The sequence below is a fragment of the Lepidothrix coronata genome, unplaced genomic scaffold (genome assembly GCF_001604755.1).
Source record: "Lepidothrix coronata isolate B3197 unplaced genomic scaffold, Lepidothrix_coronata-1.0 Scaffold61, whole genome shotgun sequence".
Taxonomy (NCBI): domain Eukaryota; kingdom Metazoa; phylum Chordata; class Aves; order Passeriformes; family Pipridae; genus Lepidothrix; species Lepidothrix coronata.
The window spans coordinates 2,607,608-2,623,593 of NW_016690241.1; the positions used below are offsets into that span (position 1 = coordinate 2,607,608).

General features: G+C 46.1%; 2 long non-coding RNA genes across 5 annotated transcripts in view; one reads left to right on the forward strand and one right to left on the reverse strand.

The window, feature by feature from the left end:
- The first annotated feature begins 842 nt into the window (after nt 1-842).
- LOC108498630 lies at nt 843-8,719 on the forward strand. 4 transcript variants are annotated; one of them, XR_001875247.1, is made up of 7 exons: nt 843-1,125; nt 1,454-1,683; nt 2,083-2,275; nt 2,704-2,804; nt 6,809-6,894; nt 7,502-7,589; nt 7,663-8,719. It is a non-coding gene; the product is annotated as an uncharacterized LOC108498630 (long non-coding RNA). The 4 variants fall into 4 exon arrangements; XR_001875248.1 differs by lacking the exon at nt 6,809-6,894 and having other exon boundaries at nt 7,663-7,798; nt 7,960-8,719; XR_001875246.1 differs by lacking the exon at nt 6,809-6,894.
- A 5,754-nt stretch (nt 8,720-14,473) lies between these two features.
- LOC108498582 overlaps nt 14,474-15,986 on the reverse strand; it is a 5,922-nt gene continuing 4,409 nt past the window's right edge. The window contains exon 3 of the long non-coding RNA XR_001875228.1: nt 14,474-14,539. This is a non-coding gene — a long non-coding RNA (uncharacterized LOC108498582). The remainder of the gene's footprint in view (nt 14,540-15,986) is intronic.

The window sequence follows — 15,986 nt, forward strand, 5'->3', positions numbered from 1 at the left end:
TAGAAAGGCCTGTTGTGCCTGAGGAGCAGAGCTGTCAAAAGGGGTCTCCATCTCTGTGCCAAAATGCTTGTTACCCTTCTCCTGTCAGAGCCCAGCAGCTGGTAGTTTTCAATCTCTAGAAATCCAGGGGAACCTTCCACCTCGGGGAACAAGAAACTGGAGAAAAGTTAATAGACCAGACGAGATTCATACCACATCTATTCAAGGAAAGAAATAAAAGGAGTACCATAATTACATTTTAACTACATTTTGCTCTCAGCAGCATCCCATAAATCATGTACTTTGTTAGTACTGTGGAATAGCATATGAAGCTGGAAGTCAGCACACAGTAAATACGTTGACAGTAAGTACAGTAAATACTGTTCACTAGTTGGCTTTGGCCATCTTGGGCAGTGTGTCTTGCTGAAGTCATGGCAGCTGATGGATTTTTGCCCCCTTGGTCTGTTTTGTCTATTTTTGCTGAAGAGAAGGTGAGCAGGCATTCTGCAATCTGACACCAAGCTGGAATATGGCACAACTGAGGGCACAAGGATGTACGAGCAATGTCACCTCTTATCTGCAGTGGCAAATGGCAAATTCGTGTCCTGTATGAGAACTCCTTAAGAGAAAAGTTGCAAACCACAAGGAAAAATCCTGTAGGTGGGAGATGAGAGGGCGGGCGATATGCACTGGGTGGCAATCCATTTGAACAGCATCAAAAGATGATGTGAGAAAGCCCTTCATGCAATGCTGCAAGCAAAAAAATGCCACATGTACATTTTTAAACACTTTCAGCAGACAAATACAGCCAATGCATTGAGCTAAGTAGGCTCCAGCAAGTGAGCCATAACAGTCTGCATTGTTTCTGTGCTTGGGGAGGGGGGATGTGAGTGGATTCAGAGCTGCATGGTTGCCCTATACTGTAATGTACCCTACCCAGTACTGTAGCCTTTTGTGTAAAAGGATGAGCTAAACAGTTGTTTTGCAAAGGGGGGGCCCGTTTGCACCACAGCAGCAAGTCAGAGCAGCTCCCAGGCAGCCGTGGTGGCGGTGGGCTGAGGGTGCATTGATGGAGGGATGCTGTAACAGATACCCCCTGCTTCTGAGCTTTCAGCCTCAACCCTATCACATGCACACATCTTACAGGTTTGAACCCAATTGTTTTCAGAGCTCTAATCTGGGGGATAAACAGGCTTAACTCTGCATGGGTCAACAGGGTGGCAGTTGTCTGTCTCAGGGCTGAATTTGACACATTATCAGCCAGTTCCCAGAAACGCTCTTCCTCTATCCTACGTGCTCGTGTTAGTCAAATATTATTCTTCAAGAAAAATTACAGAGAGAGGAAATTATTTTATCAGGATGTGAAGTAGGTCATTGTTATACCCCGGCTTATCTTTTTCCCTGTGATATAAAAACTATGAACTAGATACTGGCCTTGTAGAATGAAAGCTTTCTTTTTTTTCTTTTCTTGCAGAAACTTGAAAAGCTTGACACAGAGAGAGGCGAGGGAGTGAGGCAGCACTCTCTGAGCATGACATGATGCACTGCTGCTTGTTCCAGGGAAGGGTATGGCTGCTCTGTACGGCTGTCACCAAGATCCTGTTCTTTATTGAAAAGAGCAACCCTGAGGTCTGGAAAAAAAAACATCTCTAATGCACCCCTTCATTTTCCAAAAAGCAGGATCCTGGTGACTTGGTGGAATAGGTCAGTGGCATGCAAGGTGGTGAGAAAAGAAAGGGGAAGAAAAGGGAAGGAGAGAGGAAGGGAGGGAGGGAGGGAGGGAGAGAGAGAGAGAGCAAGGAAAGGACAGCAACCTGGGAAAGAAAGGGCAATTTATATAAAGGAGTGCTCTGTCTCTAGAGAAGTGCCTTTGAGACTGTTCTTTGAGAAATATGAGGGAAAAGGGCTAGAGAACTACAAGATACTGCTACTTTTATTATATATTTGATTTGTAGTTTTAAAAAATTACATTTTTGCCAGGGCTTTTTTTAATAACATTTTCATGCCCAAAGTATTGATTTCAGGGACGTTTTCACTACCTGGGGAAAGGGATCAGTAAGTTGCACACATTACTAACACAATAAATTCTTGCCACCCTACCAGCTAAGCTCTGATTGAGAAGAGGCTACCAAAAACTCACAGGCAAAACCAATTGTTGAGATAAACATGGGGAAAACCCTACAAAACCAAAACAAAGAACAATTGCTTCAAGCCTCCCAAATTTCTATTTAATTCAGAAAACAAATTAACTCTAACCTCTATCTGCGGCGCCTCTGCAGGGAAACCACAGTGGGAGGTGAGTCCTTTATCTCGCTTTCAAAATCCTTTTTGGCTGATCTGAGGTCAGGTGCTGAAAAGCACTGCATGTCCTGATTTTGTGTGACAGTCACCAATTTGCCAGCTTGTCCTGTAAGCCCCTCACTGCCCTAGGGCTGCCCCACACCCCTCTGAGTGCACCAGAGGTGGGAGCTCTTCCGAGGGCTCTCCCTGCTGGCTCTGAGCAGAGACTAAGCAGTGACCCCAGCAGGTCGCCTGGGCACCGCTGGAGACACACTGGGTAAGATCTAGGTGGTGGCAGATAAATGTCTTGCTAAGAAAAATAACAAAGTTACCAGTTTTGCCAAACACCTGAATGAAGGAACTGCCCTTGCCCTGTGGTATATTGCATTTCATTGCTCTTCTTTTCACTAGGATTTATAACCTGCCATGCTATTTCTGCCACAGGAGTCCCAGTTTACACACAATCAGGAGAGAGGGAGGAAATCCAAGGACTAAACGGGAGAAGAAAACATGCTTGGACAATGTGCTGCACACTGGTGGGACTGGTGAGTGACAGAGGAGAGAGCTGAGAAGAGAAACAACAGCTCAGTTTGGACACACATCACTGAGGAGCTGGAGCAGAGCAGCTAACACTCAAAACTGACATGGTTTCTGCAGCACAGGTGCTCTTTACCACTCCATGTGTGAATTCCCTCACTAGTTTTCCTAGCTGCCATAATCCTACCGGTTCCTCAGGTGGACTCCCAAAACAGCTGTCAAAATCCTAGTCTGCCATGCTTCTGTTCTCTAGGGGCTCTTTCCAGCAGCTGGGAAAACCTTTCATTTCTGCTATGCATCCCCCTCCCTGTTAAAGCAGACTAGTGAGTAATTTTTCTGCCACAGCCTTCCTGACAGTTGTAGCACTCCTGGGAAGAAACCCTGCCGGCTGCCTCTGCTGATTCCTGCTTCAGCCCTGCTCTTATCCCTGATATGAACGCTCTCGTTACTCCATGCTGGAACTGAGGTGACCTACATTTATGGGCATCTTCATGTGACCCCACAGGCAGATCTCTATGGCCTTCATGCCCAAGCCTAGACTGCAGTCCACCATCTCCCATATACACTCCTACATCTTCAGCGATGTAGTCTATATTCCTGAAGTTGTTTGTATCTTGGAGGTATTTTTTGTACAGGAGACATTTTCTTTTTTAGACAAGCTAAAAGACCTTTATCAGTTTTCTTTTCAAGGTTATGCGAGGCATCTGTTTTGTTTTCATACTGGTTAAACACCCAGAGTCTCTTTGAATGCAGATGAACCCCAGCAATCTGTGTGCACTAAAATTCATCACCCCGTTCTGTGTACCCCACCCACATGCTATACCTGAACCCCTCACCTTGCCAGAGTTTTAGGCCTCAGGACTGCTTCAAATGGGAGTCAGGTTCCAGAACAGCCTGCCAGACCTAGGGTTTCTTCCCCAAAATCTACATCCTTATGGCATGACGGATATAAGGGATCTGACTTCCTAAGTCTGCAGAGAGAGGACTGGGATGTGCTGGGGAACTCCAGCTGCACAACAGGAGATGCAGAAGTTGTGTCTGGACCAGGCCTAAAATTGCTGACGCTTTTAAATATTGATAACCTAAATGTGAAGATATCTCTTTGCATTTGGGATGCAAGGATGTATTTAAGAATAAGGTCCCTGTTTGCAAATGAGTTGTGACAGAGGGTAATGCGATCAGACCAGGCTGGAGAACTGGGAAGAGGCTGTTACAACCCAGACTGATGGGGCACAGAGGGAGACAGTGAGCAGTGAGGTAGGTGGAGGGAGACAGGCTTTGCATGTCTTAAATGCAAATGCAAATATTGCAAGAGAAAAGGGAATGCAAGAGGGCGGACAGTCCGTGTGTCCTCCAGGAACAGAGAACCAGGACAATGAACAGCTTCGTTATGCTGAAGCGATTTCTCAAGGTGCTTGTAAAATATGCCCAGATTGGGCTGAAACAATCACTACCCAGGCTGAACAGAATTCAGTACTTAGTACTCCCTGGAGAAATCTACCACTTCCCCACCACTGGGGGATGTCCCCAGAGGCACTGCAAACTGGGCCATCCACGCCCTTACATGAGCCCAAGTTTCATGAGCCCAGCTTCCTAGTGGGAGACTTCACTTTTGTTAACAGTGCTGGGAGGTGAGGTTAACAGAGAGACCTGTCTGCTCTGCCAGCAATGCTCTCATGCTTGCTTCTGCATCTAGCCTCCCCAGTGAAACTTGGCCTAGCCAATAGATCTGTGCTGATCTGCTTTTGCGGACAGTTTGTCCCATGCATTTTTAGCTGGTTACTCTTTAAGGCTGAAAAACAACAATTGGTCCTAGTGTTATCTCTTTTGGAGCCAGACACTTCCTCTTGGTATCAAACTTGGAAGAACCCCATGGCCGCTGCTGAAAAGCCTTTTCCCTTTCCACGTTTAAAGATCTCTTCTGAAAGCAGTTGCTAGGATCTCCTTGGTGGGGATTAAAAGGCTTGGAACAAGCCAGTGCAAGTGTCAGTTTTATTGAAAGTGAACAGTCTGTTCTTCTGTGATAACTGCCCGACTTTGAGGGCAGGCATCTCAGGAAAGCATCCACAGCTGGCTCCGGGGCAGCTTAGCAGAGAGGGAAAGCCATGGCTTTTTCTGTGCTGCATGGTAACACAAAGGCAGGAAACCAAAGACCATGATTCACTTAGTGCAGAGCAAACGCTGCCATCCAAATCAGCACCATCCTGGCTCAGGTGGTTGTACATGGGGGCTCCCGGGTGCCTCCCTGATCCCCAGCTTAGCTGGGCCAGCTCAGTGCCGAGTCAATCCCACCTCCGTGGTGCCGGCAGCCACAGCTGGGGAGGAGCAGGCACTTCTCAGCATGCTGTGCTTCACCCCACCAGAAATCTTCTTTGGTAGCGAACTGTGAGCTGGTTTGGGATACTGGAAAGCAGTTGCACAGGCATTATGTTTGTCTTTTCAGGGACAGGATGAAAACCTTCAATTCCCAGGTTTTCAGGACAGCACTTTTCAGCCATAATAGTTATGCATAAATCAGAAGCCAGCCACAATATAAGAGATTTTTTTCCCTTTCAGGCATCCTGTCTCTACTTGGGAGTCCTTCACTAGCATACAAGGCTGGGCTCAGGAAATTGCCATTCTAGTGCATTTGAGCTGGATTTTGAAAGAAAGAGTTGCCAGAACAGTACCACCAGCATGGCTCTAGAAGGCAATGGTTTACCATCACACAACAATGTTTTCACCAGGCTACTTTAAAACAGTTTTCTAAGTAGAATGAGATTCCAAGGGCTCCTTTGCTGGATAACCTTGACAGACTAGTGTCCTCTCTTAGCTGGGGAGGGAGCTGACAGAATTCATGTGCCTAAAAACATAGCTCAACAGGGAAAAAAACCTATTGAGTGAAAACTGAGCCTCAATTTATCAGTGTTTGAGAAAGTGCTTTGTAGGTGTCTTGAAGTCCTTAGACTAAAGATGTGAATGAGGGTAAAGCATTATTGGTAGATAATGTGGTAATCCTGTCTTTGAACCTGCTTCTCCAGCTGCTTTATGGATCTCCATATCTTTGACAGAGAGTGTTAGAGCAAGAAGGACAAAAATGCTGAACCGCTTCCAGCTCCAGTAGTTCAGGAGAGGGGTTTTTGTGGAGAAGTGTCCTAGAGGCTTTGAGCACCAGCCTCTGTTAGCTGCAAATACAAACCACTAAAAAGCACCAGAGCTTTCCCACTGAAGTAAAGGCATCGGGAGCAGGAGATTAATAGGTTGCCAGCTGTGTCGGCATGATAAGCCAAGCAAGAACCCAGATGCTTTCAGTTGAAAATGGATTGAGACCTCAGCAGGGGCACATGGCAAATCAGCCAGAAGCTACACATGGAAAACTGAGCAAGGCAGTGTGGGCAAACAATTCTTATCTTCACTTTACGTCATTAGAAATGGCATTGTAAAAGAGGCAGCAAAGTATTTGCTGGAAAGAAGGAGGGAAAAGTCCACAAGCTTTCTTGGCTGTACATGTAGATTTTAAAATGCTACTGTTTTCCTCAGAAACTTGTCATTGAAAACAAACACCTATCAAAAATAACCCAGCAAGTTCTTCCAGAAGGCTAGTCGGTTGCTTGTTTTGGTAGATTTAGCCAAGCTGTGCTGGCAGGAATCTGCCTGCCACTGCTGTTGTGCTCCAGAGGCAGTCAGGAAAATACAACTTCTTAAACCAGTCTAAAGCACAGCTGTCATAATTACCCCGTCTACTCTGATTTGCCGCAAAACAGGACTCATGGGAGAGGCAGACCTCAGAAATGTGGGGTTTCTGCAGGGTGATGCTGTCTGCAGCCATCTCCCTGTTTCCCACAGTTCTTGCTTCTTCAGCAGCCCAGCCCAATTACCTTCCTAGGCTTTTTCTTTGCTTTCTCATTTTATTGTTTTCTTTAAGGCTAATTAACAGAAGAGTGAATGAGGCCCAGGTTTCTTGTGTGGATTTTTTTTTTTTTCTGTAGTGGTGGTGCTTTTCATTTTGCTGAGTTTTCCTTTTGCTTTTAAGCAATTATATGCAAGAAAAGCACCTTTCCTATCAGAGGCAGTACTGAGTAAGGAGAAGACTCAGCAAGGAGAATAATAATAATTAAGGTAAGGCCATGAGTAGGTTTCGCCTCCTCCTCCTAATTTTGCAGCACCACCCTGAGCAGGTAATGAGCCCTCACTGCACCTCTGCTATCAGCACCCTGGAGCAGGGAAAGGCACAAATATTTCCACCACAAAGGAGGTGTGCAGGTGTCAGTAAGAGGTGAGCTGAGAAGAAAAGCAGTCTCGGATAAATACAGCTGAAGCTTTACAGCCTGGATCCATATGGCCTCTGGATCCATCCACCCTATGAAGCCTCCAGCTGGCCTCTGGGCAAAGTAAAGCTCTTCACTGGGTTATGGCTGGGGGTGGGCTCACTGCATCTGGGTGTCTTGGGGCAGGGCCACCCATCACGTGCCGGTGGGGAGCTGTGGCTCCCAACACTTCCCTCCTCCTGCCACAAGTCCTTGCCCCCTGTGTGCATGGCTCTGCAGGGACTATAACCTTGTGCCTGGGAGCTAGCCCTGGAAATCTGAGGGCACTCTGTCAAAAGGTGCAGTTGTGACTGTTCAGGTATTGAAATAATGGTATTGCTCAAAATATGACTGTCAATAAAACAGTGCATTTTCATATAATGCCATAATTAATGAACACACATTCTCTGTATTTGCAGTCCCTGACACCATAGTGATGGACGTGATCTAGTAACAGAGACAGATGACCCAGTAGCTGAATGACTGATCATCTCCCTCAGAACACAGGTATGGGGAAAATGAATGGAAAAAATAGAAAATGGAAAATGCATGATGCTGAACTGCTTTCTGTTTTTCTCAGCAGGGGAACTTCAGGCAATGTATCTGTAAAGCACTGAGTACCTTCCACTCTTCCCGACCCCGCCAATTTCCTCTGCACAAACCATCCATATGGATTTGACACGTGACCTCTGAGAGACCCTGCATTGTACATCCCAGTAAGTCAAAGCGTATGGGGTGGAGGAGCCACGTTCCTACCAAAGCTTCTGCAAGTCACTAAGGGTCAAGTTAAGTGCAAGCCTGATCCTGTTGTCTGGACCAGGCTTGCCCAGTTCATGCTTTAAGCTGCCCAGCCTCAGCAGGCTGGGTTTCCTCTCAGCTGCAGAGCTCGAAGGAGGTGGTCCCTGTCTCACTCCGTGTGGTCCTGGGCAGCTCAGCATCCCCACCAGATTGGGGGCACATCTTCGTGGCTGGCTCATCCTCACCCGCCTGAGGGGCTTCAAGACTTGGAGCTGGGGAAGGAGGTTGAGTAACAAGAGGGCTGTGGGACTTGAAGACTTCTCTGGAGCCATGTAGCCCTTTCAGCATTTCCATGAGTTTGTTTTTCCTCTCAGACCCAGGGGCTTATCAGCACTTCCCTGCTTCACAGGGATGCTGCGATGAGTAAATCCATTATAAGCTGTGCAGTGCTGAGACACCAAGTCTACGGCCACACAAATTAGTAAGAGAGGCCAAGGAATGTTTTCCACCCCCAAGACCCATTGGCATGCCCAGCCATCCCCAAAGGGATGTGCTTCTGTCCCCCCAGAGCGGTAGAGCTGTGCCCAAACCACCTGCAGAGAACCACACTAGCTCCTGAAATATGCCTGGGCATTGGCAGCAAACTCATGCAAGGGCAATGCCAACCATTTAATTGCATGGGCAACTGCCTGGGCCTGTGCCCTGCCTCTACTTTATTAATTTATTAGTACCTTGCTGCTAGCTTACACTCGCATAGACAGAGAGCTTGCCATTAGCAAGGGCAATAAAGTGCCTGTGAGAGAAAAGTCCAAAGTGTTTTATTGGTTTCAAAATAAAAAGGTGCTTTCTCCTCTGCGGTTCCATCTCGTTTGTCCTGGTCACTGTGGAGATGGGTTGATTCAGACAGTGAGATTTTTTTTTTTGTGCAGTGCCTAGCAAAGGGAACCTTGATGGCCGTGCATCACTGCTATCCCAGCAGATGCTGCTGTTGCTGTTATGAACATAATACAGCCAGGTTTAAGACAGGGATGTAATGCTCTGAGTGGCCAGCTTACTGAAGGGAACAAAGAAATGATTATGGGGCCAGGGAAAAAATAAGGGGAAAAAAACCCAAAAGAAAACAAAGAGCCATTGACAAGAGACAAATTAGTTAGGTCTCAAGTGTCCTTCTCCATCTGATAAAACAAAAATGTCCAGAGCAACAATTAACAAAAAAAATATGAGGGGTAGGATATCTCTGTTTAGCTCCAGGTACTGACTATACACAGGGCTCTTTTGTTGTTGTTGTTCTCATGTTTTGGGTTGAGTCTTGGTTAACGTAGAGCTGGTTGCTTGTGTGTATGTGTGTGTGTGGTGCAGTCCCCACAGGTTTGAGAGCTGTCTTTTGTGAAGGAAGGGAAGCCCTCCTGAAGGGCAGCAAAGGAGCAAAGCAGGTGCAGAGGATACAGGAATGTGCTTTGGCTGCTCCTAAGGAAACACAGCTAAGGGGTAGGAATCAACACTGGAAAAGAACTCAGAACTAGAGGCACATCCAACAAGTGATTAAGGTTGGGAAGACAGCACTAGATAAAACCAAGGCAACAGAAAAGGAAAGCTGAGGAGAGTGCTGCTCCTGGGCTGCTCTGGGGTACATTGCTCATCTCTGGCTCGCTAGCAGGCAGCAAGGCCGGGGAAGGATAGGCCATCCCCACGAGAGGGCTGTATGAACAACAGGGAGCTGAACGCTGTTTGGTTTTGCCACATCAAAGAGAAAGGGAATAATCTGTTCTCCACAGCACGTAGAGGTAAATAAAGAAAGACATAACAAGCTCAAACTGCAGCACGGAAAGCTCAATACAGATGGCAAGACAAACTTTCTAATGTTGTGGACAATTGCATATTGCAGTTGCCTCCAGGGACTGAAGCATCTCCAGAACGGTAAGACACTCAGGGCTGTCAGGAATGGTTAGGGACAGCTGATTTTGTTTCTAGGCAGCTGGGGTGCAGTGGTGTTTCCTGACAGTGCTCTTCTAACCTTACTTTTGGAAAACAATCCAAACACTGTCAAGTGCTATGGGTCCATGGTGACTTTCACTGACAACAGAAAGGAAACTAGACAAAGGCTAGGATACATTTCAGTGTTCTTGCTCTCTTACTGTAGTATTTGTTTATATGTGTGGAAGCAGATGCACCTGTTCCATTCACTTTTTCTCCATTCACTTCACTGACCACCTCCTCTTGTCCTATGAATCATTGGTGTGTCCCTGAAGTGCAGCCTGAAAACCATAGGATGAGGTAACCTCATGGGAACTGTTTTGGGTCCTTTCTCTGTGTGAGTGTGACCGGCTGCCCAGTGCCAGGCACTGCCCCAAAGGACGGTTCATCTCTGTGGGTGAGGCACAAATGGGTGTTGGGTTCTGAGCAAAGCCCGGCCCATCTCATGCTGCCGGCTGCTGCTCAAAAGCCTGCGAAAAGACATCGTCAAGACCTGTCAGATATACAGCTAGATGCTGTTAAGTGCTGTCTGTCCTGGATTATAGATTGCTTTCTATCAGAGAAAGATCACAGAAACAAGAAATGACTCTTACCTCTTACAGTTTTGTGTTTGGAAGCAGTTGTTCTTAGCTATGTTATATCATTTACCCATATCACACCATCTCTGGTCTCATTGGAAAAGTCTCCACTTCATTTGCAGTGATTCCTCTTTCCTTCCCTACTGGAGTGACAGACTCAGCTGATACCCTCAAAATTGGTCTGAATTCCTTCTACTGTCTGTGGCAGCTAGTGGCACCACAGGTTATACAGTCTAAGTTTGCCCAACAATCTTGTTGCCATAGTACGAAGAAGAAAGGAAAAGCCCTATCTTTGCCTTTAGCTTCTGTACTTCAAATAATTAAAATTTCTTTTGTCAGTAAACTGAAAAAACACAAATTGAAAGTGCAGAAATAAAAACATCAATTTTTTCTGAGGCAATGAGAACTGGATTCTGCAAACCCCCATGCAGCTTGCTTCCTTGTTAACCGAAGCGTAAATGTTCTTGCGTTCAAGGCCTCTCTCCCCTGACTTGAGCTCTTCTGCATGGCTTGTCCTTCAAAAGCTGAGTGACAATAATAAATTGTCCTACTTAAACAAGGCACCTATTTCACCTCTTCACTACACTCATAAAAAATTGGCAGTGCTAAATACTCTTAAAGATCAAAGGCCCAATATGCAAAACAGGACCTGTACACCAAACTGATGGGCTTCTCAGGGTTTTGTTGCTATGGTGCTATTGCCTTGACAAGTTAAAATATCCCTTGTCAGTCTCCATGGCAGCCTAGAGGGAGAAGTAACCATCAAAAAATAACTGAGTATTTTCTTTGACGACAGCCACTGAGTGGTTAATTTTTTTTTTAAGCTTTAATAACCCTTGACTTCAAGTTTGGCTATTAACCCACCAACTGATCATTAACTATATGGACTGAATGACTGATTTCCAGAGGATTGGTGCAAAGCAGGATTAGTTTTTAGGGTTTTTTTCTTGAAGGACTCTAGTATCTCCCACCAGCAGACAGACAAGCTATTGAATCCCCCATAAGACTCCGGGGCTGAGCAGAGAGGTACTTGCAGGTTATCTGCATAGAAACACACTGCTCAGAGCTGATAAACTCACTGACTCTCTATCCTGCTTTCTAATTTAACTCAAGCCTTGCTGAGCAGCAGGAGTAACCTGACTGAATTGCTGGGGGTCACAGCTTAAGGTCTTTAATCAACATTCCCAGCTTAATCAACAGGACTTCAGCTAGACTGAAACACAAATCTGAATATTTCTGGTATTTACCCTGGTGCTTGTCCTTTTCCTACCAGGACAGCTAGTTATGGATAAATGCAATGTTGCTGCAGAAATGATCAAATGTCAATTGGGCTTCCCTTTTTTTACCCTATTCATCTTTAAAATGCCTACAGCTGAAACTTTCTACTGGCAATTTGCTTAGGCCAGTTAGAGAATAATGTGCTAATAAATGAAAGGAGCATTTTTCTTTCATGAATAAACTATTCTGACTCAGAGTCCATATCCTAACCCACAAGACCATCCTGCCTTTATGACTTGAGATCCGTAAGACCTAAGAAGCTGACTCTGACTCAGCAGAGGAGGGCTGGGATTGGACTGTGTTTGCTATGTGTATCTTTCTTCCGAATACAACATAGCCAGAAATAAGTTAGGAAAAAGCCTCTGGTGCACTGGCCCTGATTTCTCTCTGGGGTTTTGACTGCTCCCTTTGGTATGACAATGAATTAAGTTCGGATTTATAAATAGCAGTCTAACCACCCTTGTGCTGACAGGCACAAATGTCAGGAAATATGTAGTTAGTTCCACCGGTGCGGCATCTTTGAACTTTAATTTTAAGTACCTCTGTCATACCAGGGGAAGCAGAACAACACATCTGGAACTAAAAGGTTCCTATTAGACTTTTCACACTAACTATTACCAGCTTTTTTCCAGATAGGAGTTTTCAGCAAAATGTTTTCTAATTCAAAAATACTGATCCCTCAAAGCTATTGTTTTTCTTGTGAGAGTTACAAAAGAAAACATGCCCAGTACATTTGTCAAATAAAAGTAATAAGGAAAAAGTTATGAATATCAAAGCATCACTTTTTTAAATTATTGACATTTAAAAAAATATTTTCTTTATTCAAATGTCTTCTACAATGTAAATAATTTTACTTTTAAGTGTTAATTAAAAAAAAATCTTGAAAGCTCTGAAATTAAATATTTCCATTTACTCAAACTGTATTTTTATTGTTTGCCTGCAAATGTTTTCCACAGCTTCATTTTTGATCCCATTTTCTGACTTGAGGGACCTTTTCCATTTCAAGCACCTTCTCTCGGCTGAAAATAATAACCAGATATTTTGTGCTTGAATAAAAAATAGGATGAAATTCCAGCTAAGATAGGCTACATGTGCCTTTGGAATGTGTTCACAGAGGAGCAGCACACCTGTGCTATGGCTTCAGATATAATAGCAAGGCTCTGCTGTAAGTCAGCCAGGTGAGGAGTGCTCCATCAGATTGAACATGCTGCCACCCTCCTGTAAGGAGTTGCTAGCATGAGATTCAGCAGGACAACAAAGTGGAGAGGAATAGACAAAAACTGGGGGACAATAATGTTTCTGCGTATGTTTATTGAATTTTCCAGTTGCAGAAATGCAATCCTGTTGATTCACAGTTGGCAGGATAAATGTCCCAGTGTAACAAAAGCACCAGGTTCTCCAGCATTCATTTCTAATGCTAAAATCCTGCAGAAAAATCTGTTACTGTGCATAGGGAGGGACTGTTCCTGGTGGAGGCAAAGCTCACAGTGAAGTACCATCTGTAGCATTGGAGCCAAGTTGCAGAGGCAGCTGCTGTTTGCCTTTTCTCATGTAGCATTCCTGCCTCCAGCCCTGCAGAGCAGTGGGACCGGGAGAGCACCAGTGACGCTGGCTGCATCCTGCACACCTGTAAAGCTGCCTCCTTGGGCTGTGGCAAGCTAACACTAGAGAGGTTTTTCCAGCTCCCAGGAATGAAATAGCACCTCTGCCAATACAGTCCATAGCAGGGCCTCAGGAAAAAAAAGCCCCAGTATAACTACAACCACCTCCACAGTCACAGTTGTCATTGCCCCTGAGGGCAGAAACCATAAAAAAGCCTAGACTCAAAGCAGCAGCACTGTGCCAGCTGCATTTGCTGTGTGCCCTAGGCTGGGTTGCTGAGCTGCTTGGGCTGAGCTGCTGGCTGTGGGGCTGCCAGGAGGCTGAGCTGCAGAGCTGTGAAGCTCTGGGGCTGCTGTGCAACTTGGATGTGGCACTGGATGATGGGCTGTGGGGATGAGTGGTAGGGATTGCTGGACTCCTAGGATGTAGGGCTGCACAATGCTGGGATGTGGGGATGCTGAAATGCAGGTATTTGGGGCTGGGTGGTAGGCTGTGTGTCTGCAGGGCTACAGAATTGGACATTTGGATGCAGGTCTTCTGGTGTGCTTGGTTCCGGGACTGCTGGGACACCGACCTGGGGAGATATGAGGCTGCTGGGTGGTGGGCAAAGGGAAATGTTGGGCTGGAGGGCTGTGTGCGGGCTGGATCCAAGGCCGCAGGGGTGCTGAGTGGAGGGGTGGCAGGACTGCGGAGCGGCGTGTGAGGCTGGATGCCGGTCTGTGAAAGGTGCAGGGGAGGTGGGGATGAGGGGCTGCTGGGCTGGGCTGGGCGCGAGGCGGCGGCAATCCCGGGTTGCGGGGCTGGGATGCGGGGCTGGGATCCGGGTTGCAGCAGCTGCGGTCGCCCCCTGCTGGTAGTTCCACCGCGACGCCCTATAGCGGCCGCTTCCCTGCACGCCTGTCCATCCCCTATTTGGCCGTAACAGCTGCCTGAATTCACAAGGATATTCACAATATTTTTTGGGTTGCTTCGCTTTTTTGTTTTATTTTTTTTAGGGTGGTTTTCCTTCCTTTGTGCCTGGAGCTGGCAACAGGATCCTGTATGCCCCATGTGCGGTGTCCTGTGGTGCCATCAGGTTACTGATTTATTCCATTAGCCACAGCTTAGAGATCACAGCTTCACACTCTGAGGCTAGTTGTCCACTGGCTGAAGTCACTCACAGGACACTGAATCTTGGCATCATTCTTGTTTGCAGCTTGCTGTAGCCGTCTGCAGCGCAGAGCTGTGAGCAGGCATGGCACCCAGTGTCCTCAGCACCCCTCAGGTCCAAACTGCACAGCATCCCCACTAAGCAGCATGACAAAATTGTGCTTACAGGTACATAATGGACATAACTCTCCTTCCCCCAGGGACAGCCGGGACATATACACTGCAAGCTCCCGAGCCACCCATAGTGAGGATATTTTTCATTTCCTTAGTGGCTACTTTTGCTTCCTACCCTAAAACACCTCCACTATCAGGCATGTCCTGGTATAAGTACAAATAGGCTCTGCTGCACTCGTTTCTGGAGTTTTCCTGTACCACTTGTGCAGTGCTGGCAGCACAGCTAGACCTCAGGGGGTGAGACCTGGCACAGCATGTTTCTCAGCTCTCACATGCTCCATGGACCACTTTTGGAGGGTTTTTTTGAAGCAAGCAAAACTTGATAGTTGAACTGCTCACAAACAGCAGGAGGAAAACACGCTGGGTTCTACCCAATTTTAATTTGCAGACCCCAGTATTTTCCAACACAGGTGCAGTCCATCTGTCACAAACTTAAGGCAACTGACAATGGGGTTGATTTCCTTAGTTCCCTTCCCCAGCAGATAACCCTTAGGGCCTGCAGACAATAGGTTGCAAACTGTTGGTGTTGATAGATGATCTTCCTCCCCTTCATGCAGCCTGGAAAATTGCTTGCTTGTCTCTTATTTAAACAAATTAAATATTCCAACCCCAAACAATGCTAGAGCTAATAATGGAAAGAGGAACCAGTTTAGGATCTGAGTTTCCTACCTCCTGATTCTTTCCATCCCCACCCCTCTGCTCTGGCATCCACTTCTTAGACTTTAATTTAATAAAAAAGTGCACAGATGTGTCAGGGAGGGTGTGTGTGTGTGCGTACAGACTCACAATGTTAACCAGAACATCTGAGCAAGGCAAGGGACAAAAAAAATCATTCCAAAGGTATCAGTGTTTCAAACTGTGGCCTTAATGCAGGGTTTGAGCTGGCGAGGTGGGGAATTACAGTCTTTTCTACATCAGGAGCACCAAAAAAAAAATCACTTTCTGCCTTTCCTACTCCTGAGACGCTCTTCTGCCTTGGCCAAACAATATTTTCTGCATTAGCACCTCGGGATGGGAGCCAGTCATAGAAAGAACCAAACACATATAGCATGAATACAGATATACAGAGCAAGAACACATTTAGTGCTGCAGAATCCTGGAGGCAAGCTTGGCTTGCAGCTCCCATATATGTGTGCCAAGGTACTTGTATGTGCTGCAGTACAGACATGTTCAAACCCTTGCACAGCAAAATACTGGAGCTATTTTAAGGATGGGAAAGCGTCTGGCTAGCAAACAAGCTTTGTGTGTTTGGGCCTGGCTCTTTTTAAAGCCTTGTTTCTTCCAGAATATTGGAAGTAATGAAAATGCCTGCAGTAAAATACCCGATAAGCCTCTCCTCCTCAATAGAGAGGGTAAATGCATGTCATTTTCCAATTAGCTCTTGCTCTGAGCAATTATGTTGATCAAATAA